The sequence below is a fragment of the Catharus ustulatus genome, chromosome 2 (genome assembly GCF_009819885.2).
Source record: "Catharus ustulatus isolate bCatUst1 chromosome 2, bCatUst1.pri.v2, whole genome shotgun sequence".
In the NCBI taxonomy this organism is placed as follows: Eukaryota; Metazoa; Chordata; class Aves; order Passeriformes; family Turdidae; genus Catharus; species Catharus ustulatus.
The window spans coordinates 44,651,315-44,671,562 of NC_046222.1; the positions used below are offsets into that span (position 1 = coordinate 44,651,315).

General features: G+C 40.1%; 1 protein-coding gene across 4 annotated transcripts in view; it reads right to left on the reverse strand.

Annotated features, from left to right (window-relative positions):
* LOC116992980 (platelet-derived growth factor D-like) overlaps positions 1 to 20,248 on the reverse strand; it is a 142,010-nt gene that overhangs the window by 33,688 nt on the left and 88,074 nt on the right. The gene's annotated exons all lie outside the window — the stretch shown is intronic.

Sequence of the window (20,248 nt, forward strand, 5' to 3'; positions counted from 1 at the left end):
TCAGTGAAGAAAAATTACTTCGAAACATCTACTTTCAAAATTATAACTCAGCACGACGAATTCTGAGTCAGTCCTCAGAGTTAAATATGTATGGACATTGATACATTGTTCCTGGCTCTGTTTCAGACAAAGAAAAGCTACTCTCTCCTTCACAGATGACTTTATCGCCTGTCACCCACCACTGATCACCAATAAGTGACAAGGAGTCAAAGGGAATAATCAGTGTTTGACCCAGGACTTTCAAGTGGAGACCATGATGCAAAATCAGAGCTACCAATGATGCATGAGGCTGCAGAGGCAGATAGCAGTGGATCCTGAGAAAGATGATTTGCAGCCTGGGGGTCCATGGCCTGCAGCAGCACAGGCTCTGCTGTGTAGAAGCCATGGGGCTTGGTAGGGTCAGTAGGAACAGAGAGGCATCAGGAAAACACCAGGGATATGGCTGGGAAGCTCGCCAGTTTGAGAAACATCTTGTCATGCATGACTCACTTTGTTGTACCACCCATGTGGCAAAACATGCGAGTCCTCCAGCTATGCTCAGTTACTGCTTGGTCCTCAAATTAAAAGAAGCACTGTGATTCTTCACTTTTTTTAAACAGTTTTTCACTGTAGGTTAGTCTTTTGTCATCTTGTTGCTATAAGTAAGGATGCCTGGGTTAGGCAATAACCAGCACAGGACAAGCACAGCATGCTGACAGCTCTCTCCAGTGCAAAGAAGCAGCCCCACACCTCTATATGCTTCTCTGACAATTCTTTCCATAATCTGCAGGTTTCTGGGGTGATTGGATTAGATTTGGTAAAAAAAAAAAAAAGTTCATCTGACAAAACAACTACAAAATATTGCTCATGAAAGTTGAGGCAATGCTCTCCACTTCAGTGACTTGGAAAGGTTCTCAAAGGAGCTGTGATTAAGAAGAGTCCAGGCAGCCCCCCTGACTGGTGGTTTGGGCCCATCAGATCAGTAAGGTCCTTCCCTAAAGGAGCCACCTTCTCTACTGTGCCCTTCCACTCAGAAGGGAAGTGAGGGAGGAAGGGTCAAAATGCAGGCACGTTCTTGGGGCAAGTAAACATGAGAAAGGGGAAGAAGGAAGTAAACTAAGAAACAAGACAGAGAAGCTGAGGTGTTGAGCTCTGCCTGTGGTCACCTTATTTGTGGTATTTAGACACCACAACTACAAACGATCCAAAAGAAAAGCAGCTTCTGGAGATTTTCAGAAGAACGGGACTAAGGGATGTACTGAGACACACAGAAAATCCTGCAGAAACAATTCACGGGTGAAACAGAGCGTGTTCAAAGAGGTCCAGTATAGAAACAAAATGAAGTTGCAAGCTCTCCCTGGAATGTAAGAATTAGAGATGAAAGACAGTGGGAGGTCCATAAGGAAAAAATAAAGTAAGATGAAAACTGAAGGAAAAAGATACAAAATTATGCAAAGATTTAGATTAATAAACAGAAACTCAGTGATACTCACTGTTGAACAACAGTCAACATGTATCTATTGCATTCAGATTTATGTGTAGACAGGTAGCTGGTAAGCAGATAAATATGTATTTGCATATAGTAGCAACAAAGTATAATAACCTGTAAATCTTTCTTTTTTTTTCCAGCACTAGTACCTATATTTTCACTAACAATTAAATTTACAGGTATTGCATTTCCTATACAAAGCAACACATATTTCAAGCAAATAAACTCCAAACTCAGAACATGCTGTATAACAGAAATGGTGTTATATGATAGAGGCAAAAGAAAAATAATAGTTCAAATCAATTTCAAAAAAATTCTGTAATACATATTCAAGGCTGTACACTTCAACTGATTAAGTTTAATTTCTCATGTAGCATTTTAGCACACTCCAATTTCTATAAATATAAGCATATAGATTTACACTTTGAAATATCTTTTTCTTGTACCATACTTTGTTTTTGTCACATTGCTGGGTTTTAATTTAGTGTCAGAATGATATTTATTAACATCTCCTAAGGATGCTGAAAGATACCTACAGCAGGCTACTAGGAAGCCTCCATTTTTTCTTACAGTAATGGCTAAACCGCTGCTCTGTTCAGCTCTGGTGACCAGACATTAAAATAAAAGTTACTGAATTTTGAAAGCCTGCAACAATGATGGTTTGTAATCTGGGAATCATGCCTTGCAATGAAACATTAAGTGTGGGCCAGTGTCTTTCAAGAAGATTAGATGTGAATTGACCTTGTCTCTCCAGATAATAACCCATACTCTGCTAAAAGAGCCTACTATCAATGTCAACAAGCTCTTTTATTTGGCAGTGCAAGCATTAACAAATCCAGGTAGTTGAAATGTGAAGGCAGCAATATCCAAACTGGAAGTATGAGTAAATTCTACCACTGGCCCCAGCTATTACTGGAACAGTTAAGAAATTAACAAATAACTTTAATAATATTGAATTTTCTTTTCTGTTTTTTGATTCAGACCCATAAAGGCAGGCCATCCATGACAAGAATATTTTGAAGTCAGTAACAAAAGGTCAGACAGACACCAAACTGTCTGATCTCAAATGTAATAGTGTGATCCTTGCCCTTCAAAAAAGACGTAATTTGAGTTTCTGAAGCTGAGTTGCCACTACGCATCAGTAGTTAAAACTTTATCAGTTAAGTTAATACTAGTGCAAGGCAACATATAAAATCCCTCTTGATTTTTTTCTGACACATTTACTAGCTATAAATGAACAGGAAACATAAGATACTAAAAATTTCAAACGTTTAAGGCTGCAATAATGACTTAGGTTAATTGCAGTTTGTTTCATTTATTTATGAAAAGCTGAAGTAAAACTGAAGCAGAAGAATATATTTAATAAGTTGTGTTTCGTCAATACTCCTCTTCATCCTTCACCTAGCTCTGGAAATAGGCTTTGCTGGGTGCATACTGAAACAAAGTCTGAGAAACTGATTTTTAAATGATCTGTCTAAAAGGTCACTTAATACTTGTTCAAATCAGATGAAAATTCAGATGTCAGCTGACACTATTATGGCTATGAGCATCCTGTTTGCTACTTATACACACAAGAAAGTGTGCAGGACTTCATTACCATGCTGTGCAAATTGTGCATTACCTTTTTTTTTCCATTTATCACAGAGTCGTGTCCTCAGATCTCCATGTACAAGGGATTTGCTAATAGCTAATCTGCTGCATACTGCAGTTAAGCAATTATAAACAAAACACACAAATTAACTAACATTCATTGTAAATATTCTGCAATTCCTCCTTTGCCATTTTTATCTGAATGGCAAATTTTGATTATGCAATTAAACACCAGGACACAAAATCTGAAAGGCTCTTCCAGGCTGTCTCTTCCAAACCCCTCAGACTGGTTGGCTGTTTCCAAGCTAAATTTATCTTTATTGCACTTATGTAAGTACCAGCTTTATCCTTTTCTTCCCCTCCCAAGTTTGCTTCCTGCAGTAATTCTGAAGAGATGTTATATCTCCTCTCAGCATCCATTTTATTACACCAAGCAAGCCAAGCTGTCTTGGCCCTTTGTAAGAAATGTCCTCTTCTCTCCCATTGTCCCTGAACTCAGTCCAAGAAAAATGGGGTAGCTCTGTACCATGGAGACCAGAACTGCACAAAGTATTCCAGAAAAGATGCAACTACAGCCTCATTGGTCTCATGCCTAGCACACTGAGAAATTTTCTTTTCCCCTCTTCAATAACCAGTGATTTAACAGCAAATACTTTTGCTATTAATCTCTATATGAGTGACCTCTTTACTCATTTTTGGGCTGTTTCATTTCACTGCAAATCAATTCTGTGCTGCTCAAGGTCACCCAGCTTGCCTCTCCAATACTCTGATTTTCCCATTCGTGAGCAATGCACTTCAGCACTGTGTGTGCTGCAAAAACCATTACAATGCTACTCTGCAGGTTGTACTCTTGTCCTTAAAACATCCCAGAAATAAAACTAACCATAAGATAACCTTTTAGAAACTCCTATTAGCAAGCTGTCCCTGGCTGGATACTCCCTTCTGCATTACAGGACACTGCCTGCCCTTTGACTGCCATGTGCCATCTTCTCCAGCACAAGGGACTGTGTCTTGCATAACACTGGGTGAGATGCTCCATTTGCTAGACAGCATTTCCTTCCATTCCAGGCTATCCTTCAGTCTGGAATGATTTCTTGTGATGAAGAGATGTGTAGTTTTTTTTCTAGTTTCCTGCATCCTTAGCCACCTTTTTTGCTGACAAGTGCCCTGTAAGCATTCTAGGTCAGACTTAGGAGTGTGAAGGTGCCCTGACCACTCTCCTGCCATTGATGCTATAGGCTGCCACTGCATTCACCATCTCCACATGAGCCCTGGCTCACCTTACTGCAATCCAGGGATGCAATTCAGGTGCATTACACTTACACTGCATCTGCTCCTCACTCCCTTTCTATTCCTGTTGTACAAAAAGGAGACCTGCCCTCAGAAGTGACTCTTGGTGCCTTATGGTCTGCAGTGCCCATCTTTCAGCAGTGACAGTGGAGTGGTCTGAAGGCAGTGAGGCTCCTTGCTCACCTTGGGTCTGTGTCTAAGCACACCTGGGCCATGGTGGCATCCCATTTTGCAGGGTTTGCTGGTCCCCCTGTGATGCCCCATGCTGGCTCTGCCAGGGCAGCGGGAAACAAACATCCAGAGGGGTCCTGATCAGGGCGATGCTGCACATCAAAGTGCAAACAGAGCTTGGGAGGAGTGATCCCACGAGCCACAAACTTGCTGTCAAGTCAGTATCTAGTGCCCTTGTGAGGACTTTGGTGAACTTCTGCCATGCTGACTGGCATGTTTTGGAAGCAGCCTCCCTGGTAATAGGTGACTCTTGCCCTGAGCAAAACTGAAAAGCTGATACTTCACTTGCCCGGTAGTGTCCAGGTGGGCAAAAAACTCTTTCAGAAATAACAGAAGGCGGTGACAGCTGGTTATTTCAGGTCCTCCTTCTTGGTGTGACTCATACCAAATGGGAATGTACTGAAAGGCCCCAGTATAAGGGATAGAACGAAAAATATTAATGAGAGAAAACCTCCTAGGAGCAAGCTATTAATTTTCTGACTTCCTTCCACTTTGGTTTCTTCAGATTTTTTATATATTTAAATATGATCCATAATCAGACAAAAAAAAATCATTAACAAATACAGTGTAATTTAAGTTAATATTCCAAGTTTTCCATTGTTCTAGCAGGACAATCTGCTAAGTGCTCAGACATGCACACTTACATTTTCAGATGTGATTTGGAAGAAACATGGAAGCAATAATAATAATAACGAAAAGCTCTAATGGAGCTAAGCAAATTTAATTCTAAAGCTGAGGACACAATGTGGAGGGGTACTGGGACATTAGCTATCCTAGCAGCAATCCCAGCCTATTGATTTTTTGTGAAGGATCCATTTGTTTTTGAGCTCTCTGTCAGAGGATAGTGTTTAATTCTGCAGTAAGCATGAAGCAGGAGCATGTGTTATGTTTCACAGATGATGGAAAACAAAGCATTTTTTCACCATCCTGCATTGACTGGAAGGCATTGCATTTTACAGGACAACAAAAAAGAACTGCTATCCAAGTTTTCTAAGATGTTCAATAATCATAAAAATAGCGAAAAAACTTAATATTTGAAAAAAAAGAAAGTACCATTTTCTCTTAGCTTTTCCCAGTTTCTGATGTGATCAAAAGCAAGTCACTTTACTACACACAGCACAGGATAACGCTTACTGCTGATTTTGAGTTTTATCAAACAGCTAAATTAAGGAAAAAAACAAGCTATTCCAACTGAACTTCCAGATCCAGATCTATTCCTCAGAAACACCACTGCTGTTAAAGCTAAATACAAGTACTTTAGGAGCAGTTAGCTTCTCATTGCTCTTATGCATAATTTTACAAATATTAATTGTCAGTGACACTGTGAGTAAAGACCAGGTAAAAAACATCTTATATTTGCCACCTTTTGCAAACAATCTAACTAAACCATGTCATCAGTTTTGGGATCAGCTTACCAAAAAATGGTCTTGAAAATCCTTCTAAGCACCAAACTGAGGCCATAATCTCAGGACAAGGAGGGTGTGTGATGGGCCACTATTGGTGTGTGACACATTTTGTTTGAATTCTGGCTAAATATATGCATAACCAGATAGACTAAGGATGGTTGTAAAATTATAATAGGCTAAATATTTTCAAGCGATGAAAATCAAGACAAACAGTTTAATTCAGTTTTATACTAATGACCTGGAAAATGTCACAGAAAATTGAAACTGGTAAAAAAATAAAAAGTTGTAAACATAATTTAATACAAAGAAATATGGTAGGCTTGCCAGAGGTCAGAAGCAGTGACAGGTAAGAAAAACAAGCTTTCACTTTAAAGAATGTAAGTGGAGAAAAAGGTACAAGCCATAAACTCTATCTGATGGCACACACGGACTCAGAAAGGAACTGGTGCCAAGAGCCTGGATGGAACAAAGATAAAAAACATGACATTAATCTGGAATGTGACACAGTGGCACAGCATGGAGGGTGACTTATGCCTGCACACAGAGAGATTTTCCACAGGCACAAGGAGATGCTTTCCCCATACCAAGGGGAAACACACTACCACAAATCACCCCCAAGGGGACACCACATCACCATAAACCAACACCTCCCAGGGGACTGCGGGCACAGGGAGGCCCTCTCCTCACTGGCAGGAATGTGTGACATTTGCACTTCTTCACCACCTTCCCACGGGTGCGGAACAGGGTTATGCTCAGAAAAAAAGCGGTGTTTGTGGGTGCAAGCAGCTCTTCTGGAAACTGAAGATGGGTATTCTCAAGACAACAGGCACAATTAGGTTTAACGTGCATGGGTGTGATACCAGTATCAATAAAAGTTGGAGATGCCAAGGTGACACCAAACCCCTGCCATCTTGGCCTTGCAGTGCTGGTTTGTGCAGGCCAGGCTTTTCAGCTGCCCACCTCCATCAGCAATGCAGGCTTATACAGAGAAAACACTGGGGAAGGCTCTCACACACTCCAGCAGAAAGACTCTGCTCTGTGGCATAAAACCTCCGAGTCTTTCCTGAACACCAAACACCATTTTTGAAGTAGCAAACCCACAGACTTTAGTTTCTACTGCTGGTTTTTAGTTTACTGCTATTTACTGCTGTTTTTTTTCTACAGCCCTCCTGGCCACCCTGTCCATCTTTGTCCCCTTTGTCCAGGAGGACTAGACCTGGACTGCACCAGCAGTAGGCCCATACCCATGCAGTAGTCCTGATTTCAGCAGCTGGAATTACAAGGACTGTCTCTGCTTTTAATCTATTCCTTAATGCACCTGGAAAATGTATCTGAACCAGCACTGAGCACTGTCAGCACACAAAGTTGCTGCTAAGGTGGGAAAACACCTTATTTTCACATATTTCTGATGGAGATAAATTATGTGTATAGGGAGCAGAGTGTCCTATTTTCTTCTGCCTTAAATTATCTTCCCTGAGTTGGTCTTTTTGCTCACTCTTCAGAGCTTAATAATACCAATTTTTTTGTATAAACTCATGCATATGCAAAAAGAGGTGGAAGGCCTGAATAAGAACATGAGTGATACATTCAGGTTCTTTCCTAACCATCAGCACAAGATAAGCACACATGACCTTGTGTACACCACGCCTGCTTAGAGGAGAGGCAGCTCAGAGATAATACACACATCTAAGTACAATGCACATTTGAAATAAGGATCTCATTTCCAGTCAGGCACACCTCATCTGTAAAAAGCAGCAATTGCTTTGTGCTTGGTTTAGGTTCCCACACCAACACAGCATTCCCAATTTCTTGTAGAGAAAGCAAAGTTTTCAGTAGCCTATTTCTACCACTAGTGGCCTCTTTGGCATGCAACACAAACCACACAGAGGAGTCAGGCTACTTGTTCTCATGATGCCCAGATTATTTCAAGAATTTTTTTTTTTTTGTTTCAAGTTTATTGCCCAGACCTTGGTGTGAGATAAATTTCTGCAGTCTCAAGGTGGATTTTTTTACTCTGCCCTACCCTACAGCAGTGGGAAAATGAGCCTCGTACTTTCTAAGCTGTTTTCTCAAGGTGTTTTTTGTTATTTTCATTTTTCTTTCCTCAAAGACGAAATTCTTACCCATAAGTATGCAAACACTGAATCCCAGGGCTCACAAATGCCATTAACTGTGTCACTCATAGTGTTGTCAGGAGTGACAAGGAAATGAAAGAAAAGCTGACCTCCATGTGAGAACTTCTGGGCTTCATCTATATAAAGTGGTAAAGCAAGGTAGAGATTCATAAGATATGGTGTTACTCTTGCTTCAGACACGACTATCACCCTGTAAAACAGAGTGGCCACAACAAATTACACATTGGAAATATCCCATGGCTAACTCCAAACTAGCCATGCTAAAAATGTGATGTGTCAAAACAACCTTATGCCTATGCCTTGACTCACATACATCCCGTTGAAAAGCCTCTGCTGACAATTCTGGATATACAGACTTCCTTATTAGAGGGTCTGATCCTGCAAGAGCTTGCATTTAGCCTTCATGTATATGGTTGATGGCTGGACAACAACAGTGCCAAGAATCAGGAACACACAATGAGACAACATAATGCCTGATTCCTACAGTCTGAGGAAAAGGTTATTTCTGCTTTTCACAAAACATGACCTGAGGAATACATCAGGACACAAATATTGATTGAAAGGAAGCATTTCTATAGTTGCCAAGATCAGAAGTATTAGTATTAAAAAAAAAAGAAAAGAAAAGGCTCCTTCAGGTTAGGAAAGGGATCTAGAAAATAAATTTTATCTGCCACAAAACACCATTTTGTACAATTAAGCTATATGCCTGAACAAAAGCTATTAAAATGAAAAAAATCCCTGTTGTTACAGATTACAGAAAAATTTGATGTTATTTGATTCTGCTGAAAATTATCTAACAAGAAGATAAACTAACTCCACGAACCTAAAAGCTATTTTTAGCTTTCAGAGCAACAGATGAGTTGCAAAATCTGATGTTGTCACAGGCTCAAACCTTCCCTAATTAAGCTCTGACTAGTTATCAAACTGACAATTGAGGAAAACAGAACTGCATTTTTCTTGGTATTACAAGAGATGGGAAACAGGATTATTTTTTTTTTTTTGGCATGCCATGTATGTTCAAAATCAGTTCAATGTGGAGAGAAATCTGTGGGTTGAAAAACAGAGACAGGGTTGCAGGCAAAGAATGATGATAACAAGCCAAGCCCTGGGCTGGAGGGGGTGTTCAGTTCAGTAGCACAAAGCTCAGCAACATGCAGGAGGTTACTGTATGTAACAGTGCCATTTAGCCAAACATTTTCCACCAAGATTTATCTTATCAAGTCTAAAAATGACAGAAACCCTGCAACTAATAAAAAATGTGGGTGTAAATATACATGTGTAGGGGCAAACCAAAACCACTCTGCCATGTCTGTCACCTGTTTTACTACAAAGACATGCATGGGCTTTATCAAGTGCTCAGGGCAAAACCAAAGGTTGTAAATTTAATAAAGATGTATGCATGCAAATCATAGGTCAGATTTACACAGCACTGTGGTTGTCTTTGGAAATGTGGTGTAGAGTGTGAAGGTTATTGAAGCCAGAACCAATGTGCTGAGCAAACAGCAGCAGCCTGTGAGCAAACCAGCATCTCCAGCAGGGAGGAAGGACCTTCTCTGATGACCTGTGCCTGGGGCTACAGAATCAGAACAAAACTAAGAATTGTAAAAAGGAAGTGTGGAGATCCCAAGAGCTCCACTCATCATGCCACCTAAGAAGGAAGGGGGGGATGAGAATCGTGACAAGCTTTCTCACATCACCAAACCCATGGCTCAGTGTGGTCTGAAGCTGATTTTTGCCCTTTCACCTTCCTGGTTTCACCTTCCTGTTGGTCTCTATTTTGTAGGCATGCAATTTCTTACACTAGAAAGGGCCCAGGTAAATTTGGCAGGCACAGGAAGAGTGAGCCTCTGAATAAAACAGCACAGCAGACAAACCCCTTTGTTCATCACTCTTGGTCTGGCCATGCACCCCACCCTACTGGCAGTGTCCCAGACTGGAAGCTGGACCACCAGCACCTGCTTCTGTACTGTCTTTTAGAAGTTAATTTCATGGCATTTTACAATTGTTGTGCCTGTCTTTGAGGTGGGAAGGTCTCAGGCTGTGATAAGGTGTTAGGGCAGGGGTGGGGCCTGGCCTGGAAGCCAGCATCCTCCCTGAGGTCATGATGCTGCATCCAAATCCATGGAAAATGGAACTGCAGGAGGCACAACCATCTTCATTGCGGGCATGCAAAAATCACTAATGGTGTCCTAACCCAACACAAGGAAAGTTTGCTGTGGAAAGGTGCAACCTAATGTGTTCTTAGATTACATGCTGAATGGAAGGAGGAGCCTAGGAAACCTGGGAGCCCAAAGATGGACTGAGTTGACAAAAAAAATCCCATTAAAGGACACACTCCCAGTGTTAGGGCAGACAGGCAGTGCGGTAAGCATACCTAAGCAAGGTAACCTGGCAGGTGACACTGATGCCAAAATGATTTCTGACACCAACACCACCCATAACAGAACCCTGGTGACGCCTGAACCAGCAGACTCAGTTCCATTCACTACCACAGAGACACTGTAAGAAGTTAGGAAAATCTGGGGCAGCTCTGATAAGAACATCAAAAACTCTGAAGGGCTTAAATAGCCTGATATTTTGGTTAAGATTAAAAGCTCAATATGGACATCATTGCTTGACTAAGCAAAAAAGCAAAGAAGTGTGAAAGCACACTGCAGATATCTAAGGGAGATATACACCCACAATAAAAAGAAGAGACTTCTTTATCATAAATCAAGAAGGAATATAATTGCAGGCAATTGTACGGCATTAAAAAAAATTAAAAGTTATTAAGAAAGAAAAAATGTCTTTGCAGCAGTGATTTATTAGTCCACAGTTATGTGTTCTATATGTGCTTGCTATATCTAAAAATGATACTAGATGATCAAGCAATGAATTTACAATACAGAAAATTCTTGACCTGAAGGAAAGTTGACTGAATGACTTCACACCAGAATTCTAGGTTTGTCTGCCTTAGACACTACTGGGGGCAGGGCGCGGGGTGGGAAAAGCCTAAATTAAGATTCGGTAATCTTAAAACAATCAGTATCATCTGATCCAGAGATGTAAGTAATTTACAGCAGTTACAGCTGTTGCAACAAACAAGGCAAAGATTTATTATGAAAGCAATTAAACTCCCATTATACACAACGCATTGTGTTCCCTGGCTTGCCAAGAATGACAAAAACACATTGAATGGTGCTAAGGTTGAAACAGACCCTGCAACCCAAACTTGGCTAGAGCAGTACAAAAGCAGGATTGTGCTGCCAGGCTTCGCAAGGTGCTGACACGCAGTCACATAAATAGTACTGGAGGAGTACAGGACATAAAGTTGTGCCTTGGAGCCCCTCTCTACGCAAGGCTGTGAAGACACGCAATCCTTGTTTTGATTCAAAAGACAACTTGCAACCAACACCTGCTGTGATGGATTTTCACAAGTTCCTCAGTGCAGCTGGAGGTCTAGCATGTTTCAGTGCACCATACTACTTTTGGTATTTGCCTATGACAGACTTCCAGAGGAAGCAGACTGACTTCCTACTCTTCTCCAACACAGTTGGTACACTTAAATTCAGCTGTACACCTTCGTCTCTTGCAGAAAATGTAGAGCAGAGGCTGCTCAACAGGAACAGGACCTGGGAAGAGCAGGCCATTTCCTCTTCCCTTGTGGCCATGGTAGTAAGTCAGACTAGTGTTGCCACATTGAAGAAACAGGAGGTTCATATCAGCATTGCATTAAAATGTGCTAAATTAAACTTTTTACAGAATCAAGTATGGCACCTCTCTTCTCCCAACAAATCTGCCATTTTAACGAAATTTTAAAAACACCCTCCAGATTTACCAAACCAAAACAAGTTCTTCATATGTTATGATCATTTCACATGCCACCATTCTTCAGCTGTTGCTGAAGTGAAAGTAAAGGACAGAGCATGGATTTACAGAGACAGCATTATGTCCTCAAGTCAACAGTCTAAAATAGTTCTGCTTTTCAAACAGCTAATGTGATCGACAGGTTAATAACGAGTGCTGTTAAAAAAGTCTGACAGTGTAAACTCACCTGTTCCTGCATACTGATGAGCTGTTTAGGGTTAGCAGGGGAGAATGGTTGGATTTAACCCTCCTCTTTCGTGCAGATACAAAAGAGGATCACAAGTCTACCAGCAGCACTGTTTATGGCAGGCTCAATTTGCTACTGCATCTCCCATTTCTCCTTCTTGTGTCTTCCTAATGGCCAACTCCAAGCAGGCAAATTAGCGATATTTCTATGTCTAGTAACAGAAACTGAATTAAAGTTGTGACTAGTCTGTCTCTTATATAGTGTCAAAACACCAGGTCCAAGCTCCTTATATCTTCTGTTTGTTTGCACAGACATGGGAAACAAAGTCAAGGAACAGGGTGGTCTTTGTCCTCTCCCAGGTTATGCTTATTATGCATATGCATTACATAAAATGTACCCCTCCATTTAATGCACTATGATTTTTGGTGTTGGATCCATCCTAACTTTCTCCTACCTACACATATTTTATGTTAATTAAAAATATTGCTTTATAGATACCATGAGAAAGCTGCCTAACACACTTGGTAAGAAGAATTATGGATTTTAAGACTGGCAAGCTCTAAAAAATGTCTTAAGTAATAAATCTTCATTAAAACTGACTGATCTACCCAGAGTAGTTTTAATTAAAAATACCTTGAATATCTTCCATCTATTTTGTAATCAAAGTTAATTCTGAAGATTCCTAGACTACTAGGAATCACCGATTTGTTTCCTTAAATAAAACAATTACATAAGATTTTGCCAAGTTTGGGAATGGGTTTATTTTCTTACTCGTCCAATAGAACAAATTTGCCACAACCAGTATCATGAACTCTGGCTCACTGGAAGTCTGATTTTCATGTACTCTGTATTTCTGTTTAACAGAGATTGCTTGACTGTAACTGACACTTGAAGAACAGCAAAAAGATTAGCTTTCATATTGAATTTTTTTTATGTATCCAGATACATTATGACCAAAATGTGAATATGAAACAGGAAGCAATATGGGCATGTGTCCTGGTTTCAGCTAGGGTAGAGTTAATTTCTTCTCAGTAGCTATTAGAGTGCTGGTTCAGAAAGAGAATGGTGTTGATAACATACAGATTTAGGTTTTTTGCTAAGTCATGTTTATCCTAAGTCAAGAACTCTCTTTTCTCTCCTAGTTTAACGCTTTGCCAGTGAAGAGGCATGCAAAAGAAATTGGGAGGGAGCTGGGACAGCTGACCCAAACTGACCAAAGGGGTATTCCACACCACAGAACATCAGTTTTTGTTTACTGTTTGTTATCATCATTATTACTGCATTTCACTTTATTTTCAATTGTTATACTGCTCCTACCTCAACACACAAGTTTTGCTTTGATCCTCTTCCCAATTCCACCAGGGTGACAGGGTGGAGAGAGGAGGGGGGTGAGTGAGTGGCTGTGTGGTGCTTAATTGCCATCTGGGCTTAAACCACAACAGCATGAAAGCTAACAGGGCAGACAATTTACTGTGAATCTTCACACATGTCCTCACTTAGTCAAATACAAGATCATGGCCAGTTGCTATGATACCATGGCTCCCTTCATTCAATTAAAATACTGAAGTCGCTATTCAGTATTACACGCTTCCCAACAACTGGAACATTCCTGTGGCTCTTATTCTCCTATTACATGCTATGATCTCATTGCTAATACCAATGTGTGCTTCTTGGAATTTGCATTTTCCAATTTGCTTCTGCTGTATTTTGCAAGAAATAATCTTCATACTGAATAAGGCTTTTGAGTCTCTGATTATTTTTGCCTAACATAGGTAAGAAACTCTCTTACACTGCACATAATGATCTTTTCCTGTTGGTGTCTTTTGTACCTTGAACTTATCTTGGAATAGTGGAAATTTCCTCTGGGTCACTAATTTCCTCAGTAATTCTTTAAACAGGTAAGTTTTGACTGCAGAAAATGCCATCATTCAAAATCTAAAGCTGTCTGAAATGAACAATGCCTCTAAGTCTTCTTAGAATAAATCATTTGAGACAGGACACGGGATTTGAAAATAACACATTTGTGTTTATATAGTCCTTTGAAGGTGCAAAGTGCTGCATTTCCTCATCCTTGGCCACCACCACAAGTTTGGTGAATTCTCATTCAGTGTATAGCACATGACTGGGGTTAAGATGTAGCATTTTCAGCAGGAATTGGACTATAACAGCACTACTGCTATGTTAAGACAGACCAATGACAACATCCTGCAAAGAAGCCACACTTTAACTGAGCTGTCAACAAATCAAGGACAGAGGAAAGCAAATGGCCAGCTCTCCCTCATGCTGTTCAAACAATGAAACTGCCAGGTACACATGCTTGCAGCTGAAAAAACACAGGCATTAAGGTCTATTTTCCTTTCTGATTAAAACAATTGTTTTATCAGTTGAAGTCTGACAGCTTCCAGGAGCTTCTGTGTGTTTATATGGTCCCACTGCTTCTGGTTCTGCTATCTTTCTCTCAAGAAGGTCTATTTCCCTGGCCATAACTCAATTCCTCATTCATGTTCCCAGTTGACTCTTTTCAGTTTTGAAATATAATCTAACCCAGTCCTCAAGTTCACAGTCAGAGGTTTTGCCAAAAGAGGCTGATCTAGTGAAATGGTCTTACTTTTGTCTTGCTTTCTACCTGATCCATACCTGCCCTCCCTCCTTTCCTGGACAGTTTTTCTTATTTCAAGTCCACTTTCTCTTTAAAATCTCTCATTCATTTTCCTCTTTTCCTTCCAAACCATGGCACCATGACTCCCCTGGGTTACAGAAATCCTTCCTTCCCTTCGTCACCTTGTTAAAAATGTTTCCTTATTGCCATTCATCCTCTTTAGTCCAAGTGAAACTGCATTCATTTGACTGTAATGAGCAAGTGACATGTGGACACCTTCCTTCTTTCATTGTGTGCTCAAGAAGTTTGACACTGTTAGTCACAGCCTCTCTGTACTTTTATTTTGCATTTTTTACTTTTGTTTTCAAGAATATTTGCTTGTCTGGGGCTTCACCTACCTCTCCCAGCATGGCATTGGTGTTTCTGCTGGCTTCTCTGTCTCTGTGGACTTTACTCTTCTACTATGTTTGCCTTACCCACAAAAACCTTTATTTCTGAACTAGGACTATACTTAATTGTCCTCCTTTGTCTTTGCTGCTGCCACTGTTTTGTAGCCATTCCTGGATGTTCCCATATCAGTCCTTCCCTCTAGTACTTGTAGCATCCTCTAATGCCAAGCTGGTACGTGATTCCTCTTCTCCTTGAAATCTCTGAATTTTGAATGGCTTTATAAATAAAGACACAAAACAGGGAGACTTCTAATGAAGTTTAAAATTTAGAGAGTCAGATAGCAGAACGATTGGGACTGATCTTAGTGTCTGAGACAAGAGTAAACATAGAAGGGGCATCAGACCTGCCAAGAGAAGTACCATGTTAGGACCAATTCTAGGGAACACTGGGGGACAATGCAGTCTGGGACAACTGACTGTGAAAGGCTGGGTCATGTCAGGTTTGGCTGCTCTGGCTGCAGCCCCCAGGCTCCCTGTGACTCATACACTGCGTTTAGCTGGTGCATCTCAGACTTGAAAACCTGCAAGTTTTCCCACCCTGGAGGAAAACAGATTGGCTGGACAAGACTTGGGAATTAATAAAGATCTAGGGTTTTGGAAGGTGTGATAGGATGCTGAAGGCAGAAAAAGCTCTTGGCTGGTGCAAATGTCGGAATGAATCTTTTAATTAGAAACTTTGGCAGTCCCTGGAGCAGCCACTGCTGCCTGTGAAACTGACCATTCAGATATGCCTTCTGAATCTATGAATACCCTTCCCTTATTGCCAAGCAATCCGACTCCCACTTTTTGCTTTTTTTTGTATCCTTCACTATGTTTTGTTATGCTCTGAGTGCTTGGAGAACCAAAATGTGCCTGCCAACCACACTGCTTTGCTTTTCTACCATGCCACCTTCCTTTCTTAATCAAACTTTGCTGAAGGACCGGTTAGGTCCTGTGAATTACGCACCAGGTTGAGGTTTGTTGGATTCTCAGGAGCCCTTATTAAATGGAAAGCATTCCTACTCTCCATATAAAATTACTCTGAGATACTCCGTGTCTCAAGATGCACTGAGAAGTAATATGTTTTTTTAACATGCTGCCATCTTATGTTGCTGTTTAAAAATTTTAACATCATCCAAAGTAAAAAAAAAAATAAATTATGCATAGATAATCTCTTAAATTCCCTGCTTGTAAAGTTGGAGAAGTAATGTTAAAGATTTTGGGCAAGTCTTATCTAATTAGAACCTGGGACTTAATTACTTCTCTCCTGAAAGATGAGCCTCTGGCGGATAATTTTATGAGGATAGTATGCCTGGAGCAAAACACAGAAAATAGTTTTCTGTCAGAACTTAAGAAAACAGAAGTTTCATCATACAGAGTGTTATGTGTTTTGCACATGGATTGTACTTATAAAAAGTTTTTGCTCTCTAGCATAAACAGGCAATTAAAACTGAAATCAGAGAAAGTAGCAGAAGAACTGATAAAAGGTCCACAATTAAGTTCTTCTTTCTTCATCATGAAATCTATTTCATGTTTGACCACTTTATGAACCAAGACATGCCACACCACCCTATTCTTACCTTTTATATTCCCAGCAATTTACTGGGATTCCTTCTGTCGACTATCTAATAGCAGGGAAGGTATAGATGCACCATTATCACCCCTGTTGTCACATGAGATATATTACATGGAGTTTCAGGCAGAATATTTTGTCCTGGATACAGAAATGAATTATCTATCCATTCTGTGGAATAAGTGACAAGTTAAACCAGAAGTACAGCAGCAGACTCATGCAGCTTCCAGACTGGCTTCGGCTTGGAATTAATCATTCCTTATGATCTTTATGAATCTGTATTCCCACTGGTGAGTCTTTTTGTGATCATGTTAACTCCTAAGGGCATTTATTTATTGACTTATTTAAAAAAACCTTTAAGCCTGCTGCTGCACTACTTGTGCAGACAAGTGCAGTAAAATACAAGGGAGCCAGTCACTTCATTCAGAGTGATAGTAGTGAGTGCAACTATCAGGATCAAATTCTTATTTTTCTCATTTTCATTTTCTGATTGGTCTTCCAATTTTGCTTGTTTTCTTCTGAACTTAACAGACAAGTATTAAACAGTTTAAGCCTAGAATCTGAGACAACTTTGGCTGGTCAATATTCTTTTCAGGGGAAAGTAATTGAATTTTATTGTGGTGTCTTACCCTTGTTTATGACTAATGCTCTTTTTGATCATAGGAGTGGTGACCTACATGCACAGTGTTTAGCAGAAAGCTATTCCCTGTAAAATTCCAAATATGGATCCAAACTCAAAGTTCCTCTCTCCTCCATTCCATTAATTTCTTTATGGCTTCCTCATCCAAAAAAATTCATTTTAAAACAAGCAAAATTACTTAGGATTTAACACACTGATACATATTTTGATGCATAAGCTTATCTTGGGACAAATGCTCTTATGTTCTCCTCTTTAATACCACATGTCCACGTGTATATGTGTATGTAAAAGGATGTATATGTAACCTCACATCTTTATATAAATGCATGTTTATATAAAGACATATTCATATGTTCCTAGTTTTTTAGCCCTGGTTTCCAATAATGATTTCAGTCGAAATTCCTAAGTACGGATTTCATTTAGGATTAACAAAACAATTAGTAAGGCAATAGGAATTTATTGTTATAAATGTACAGCAACTATGTGCCTGTTACAATAAACTTAAAGTAATGTTTGTAATTAGCAAATGGAATCCAACATTTTCTAGCTGTCTCATTAAAATGAAATTAGATGCAGAGTTGGGAATTTTAATTCCAAACATTCACCTTTATTGTTGAAACATGATCCTGAATGAGTTCCTAGACTATTTCACTAAACGTCCATGCAAATTAAGTTGTAAAACATGGGATCCAATCTTGTTAACACTCCTTTCCAGAATTATGACATTGAAAGAACTTCAGAAGAAAAGAGGGGATTATATAAATTTTTCTTCTTCTGCTTCATGGATTTCTACACTGTTTGTGTGAATGATTATGTCCTTAGAGTAAGAAATACTGTACAAAACCAACCAACCAACAAAAACCAAACAAAAAATCCAACAAACAAACAAACAAACAAGCAAATAAAATGCCATGCTAGAATACCTCAGTGCCTTCTACAATACAATTTAATATTTTTAAGGTAACTCAATCAAGAAAAAGCATTAAAAATATTGAGAAATAATGGCTTTGAGTGATAATAGTAGGGAGGAATTTCAAACATATTTACAATCAAATGAGGTTCATGCCTAATAGCTGTCTAGGTCTTCCTCCAGACAATTTTTGCTCTAGATCTGTGAAGCTTAAAGAAAAAGGCAATTTTTAAGGAGATTCAAGGGAAAAAATTCTCAACTGATACCCAGACTAAGCCAACAAACTGCACAGCTACAACTGGGGGCTTTGAACGTGAAGTGCGGAGTGTAGAGACTCACAGCTGTGCACACCTACCTCTGCAGCCAGCACAGAGGAGGAGGAACTTTTTCCAGAAAGATTTGGACACTTTTGACTCCTAGGCAACTTGAGGTCAGCAGTGAGATGTGGGACACACTCAACACACTAACAAACTCCTGGAGCCAGGTCCAGCCTGGAGTTCCCACTCCAGGGAGTGCTGTAACTTTGGGAGGGAAGAGCAGATCTAGGACAGGCAGCAGGCAGCAGCATGATGGACCTTTCCTGTGCCCTCAGGACCACCATCACTGCTCCCCCTTCAACCTTCTGAGTGCCTCAGATCCACAGAGCGGAGAGGCAGACACAGAGGTGCCAGACAGCCTTGGCAAGCAAAAGCTCCTAAATTCTGTAATTAGATGGTCAGACTTTATTTCAGAGATTTTTCTCCCCTGTCCCTTGTCCCTTATCTTATACTGGCACAGTTAAATAGTCACACGTATCCATATAGTTTTCAACCTTATACTGTTACAGACCATCCTTGTATCTTTTGGGTCTAATTTCCCAGAATCAGTCTGAGTTCTAATCCCATCGAGCCCTTTCATCCTACATAGCATGTTTACTTTCTGTACCTTGTTTCACAAGGGCAAACATGATACAAGTGATACAAGTCTAATTTATATCTTCTCTAGAAAAATAATCCCCTTTTGTTTCTCTAAATGGTACTGAAATGTGAAGTTAACAGGAAAACACAAGTATACAAAGATAGTGAAGGATATTTCTGCTAAGTTCTGTGGTGCCTCACGTAGAGTGCTGATCGAAGTAAAAGCTTGATCTGCATCAAATGTAGTGAACTTCACTGACTTCCCTGAAGATTTATAAATGAGAGGTCAAAGAGTCAGGCTGCAAGGCTGTTTGGCTGCATGAGTAACTGAGAAATTCACCCAGTCATTCTGGCACGATGCACAGAAGATGGAGCTGATCAATAAGTTCCAAATCACTTGCTTTGTTTTCTCTGGAAAATTATCAGAGTCTGGTGTACAAATAAACCACTACCACACAGATCCAAATTCCAAATGTAAGAAAAAGCAAGGGAATTAAGAGATTTGCACATCTTGTGCACCATGTTCCAAGAAAGGCCCCAGAAGTAGCCCTTTGCTGGAGAAGGTTAGGAAGGGAAGGAAAAAAAGGGTCCTTAATTTCATCTCATAAAAAATACCATATGTTTTTCCATGCTTCATTAATGCTCCCTGCTTTACCGACCAGAAACACACAGTGAGTCCAACCTTCAGGGGTCAGCAGTGCTCAGGATATCTATGAACTGCACTCTAGGCAATTGTGGGGACTGTGGAGTAAGGGCTGACTCTGCTCAGTATTAATCCTCTAGTTTTTGGATGGATGGCTCGGAATCTGAAGAGCAGCTAAGTGCAAATCACCCCCCACCTCACACATACCATCAATCACCTGTACAGGGCTCTTCTCTGAAATAAAGCAGCATTTCAGAGGGTGCACTTAGAGATTATTCTTGTAAATAGATTTGAGAGATTGCAAATTCTCTGTTTACTCACAGTTTTGAAATGAGATAAATACAGTAGCCTTTTCTGAGCTTTCTAGTGCAGAGAGTCCCATGTCTTATTAGTGATAACATTCATT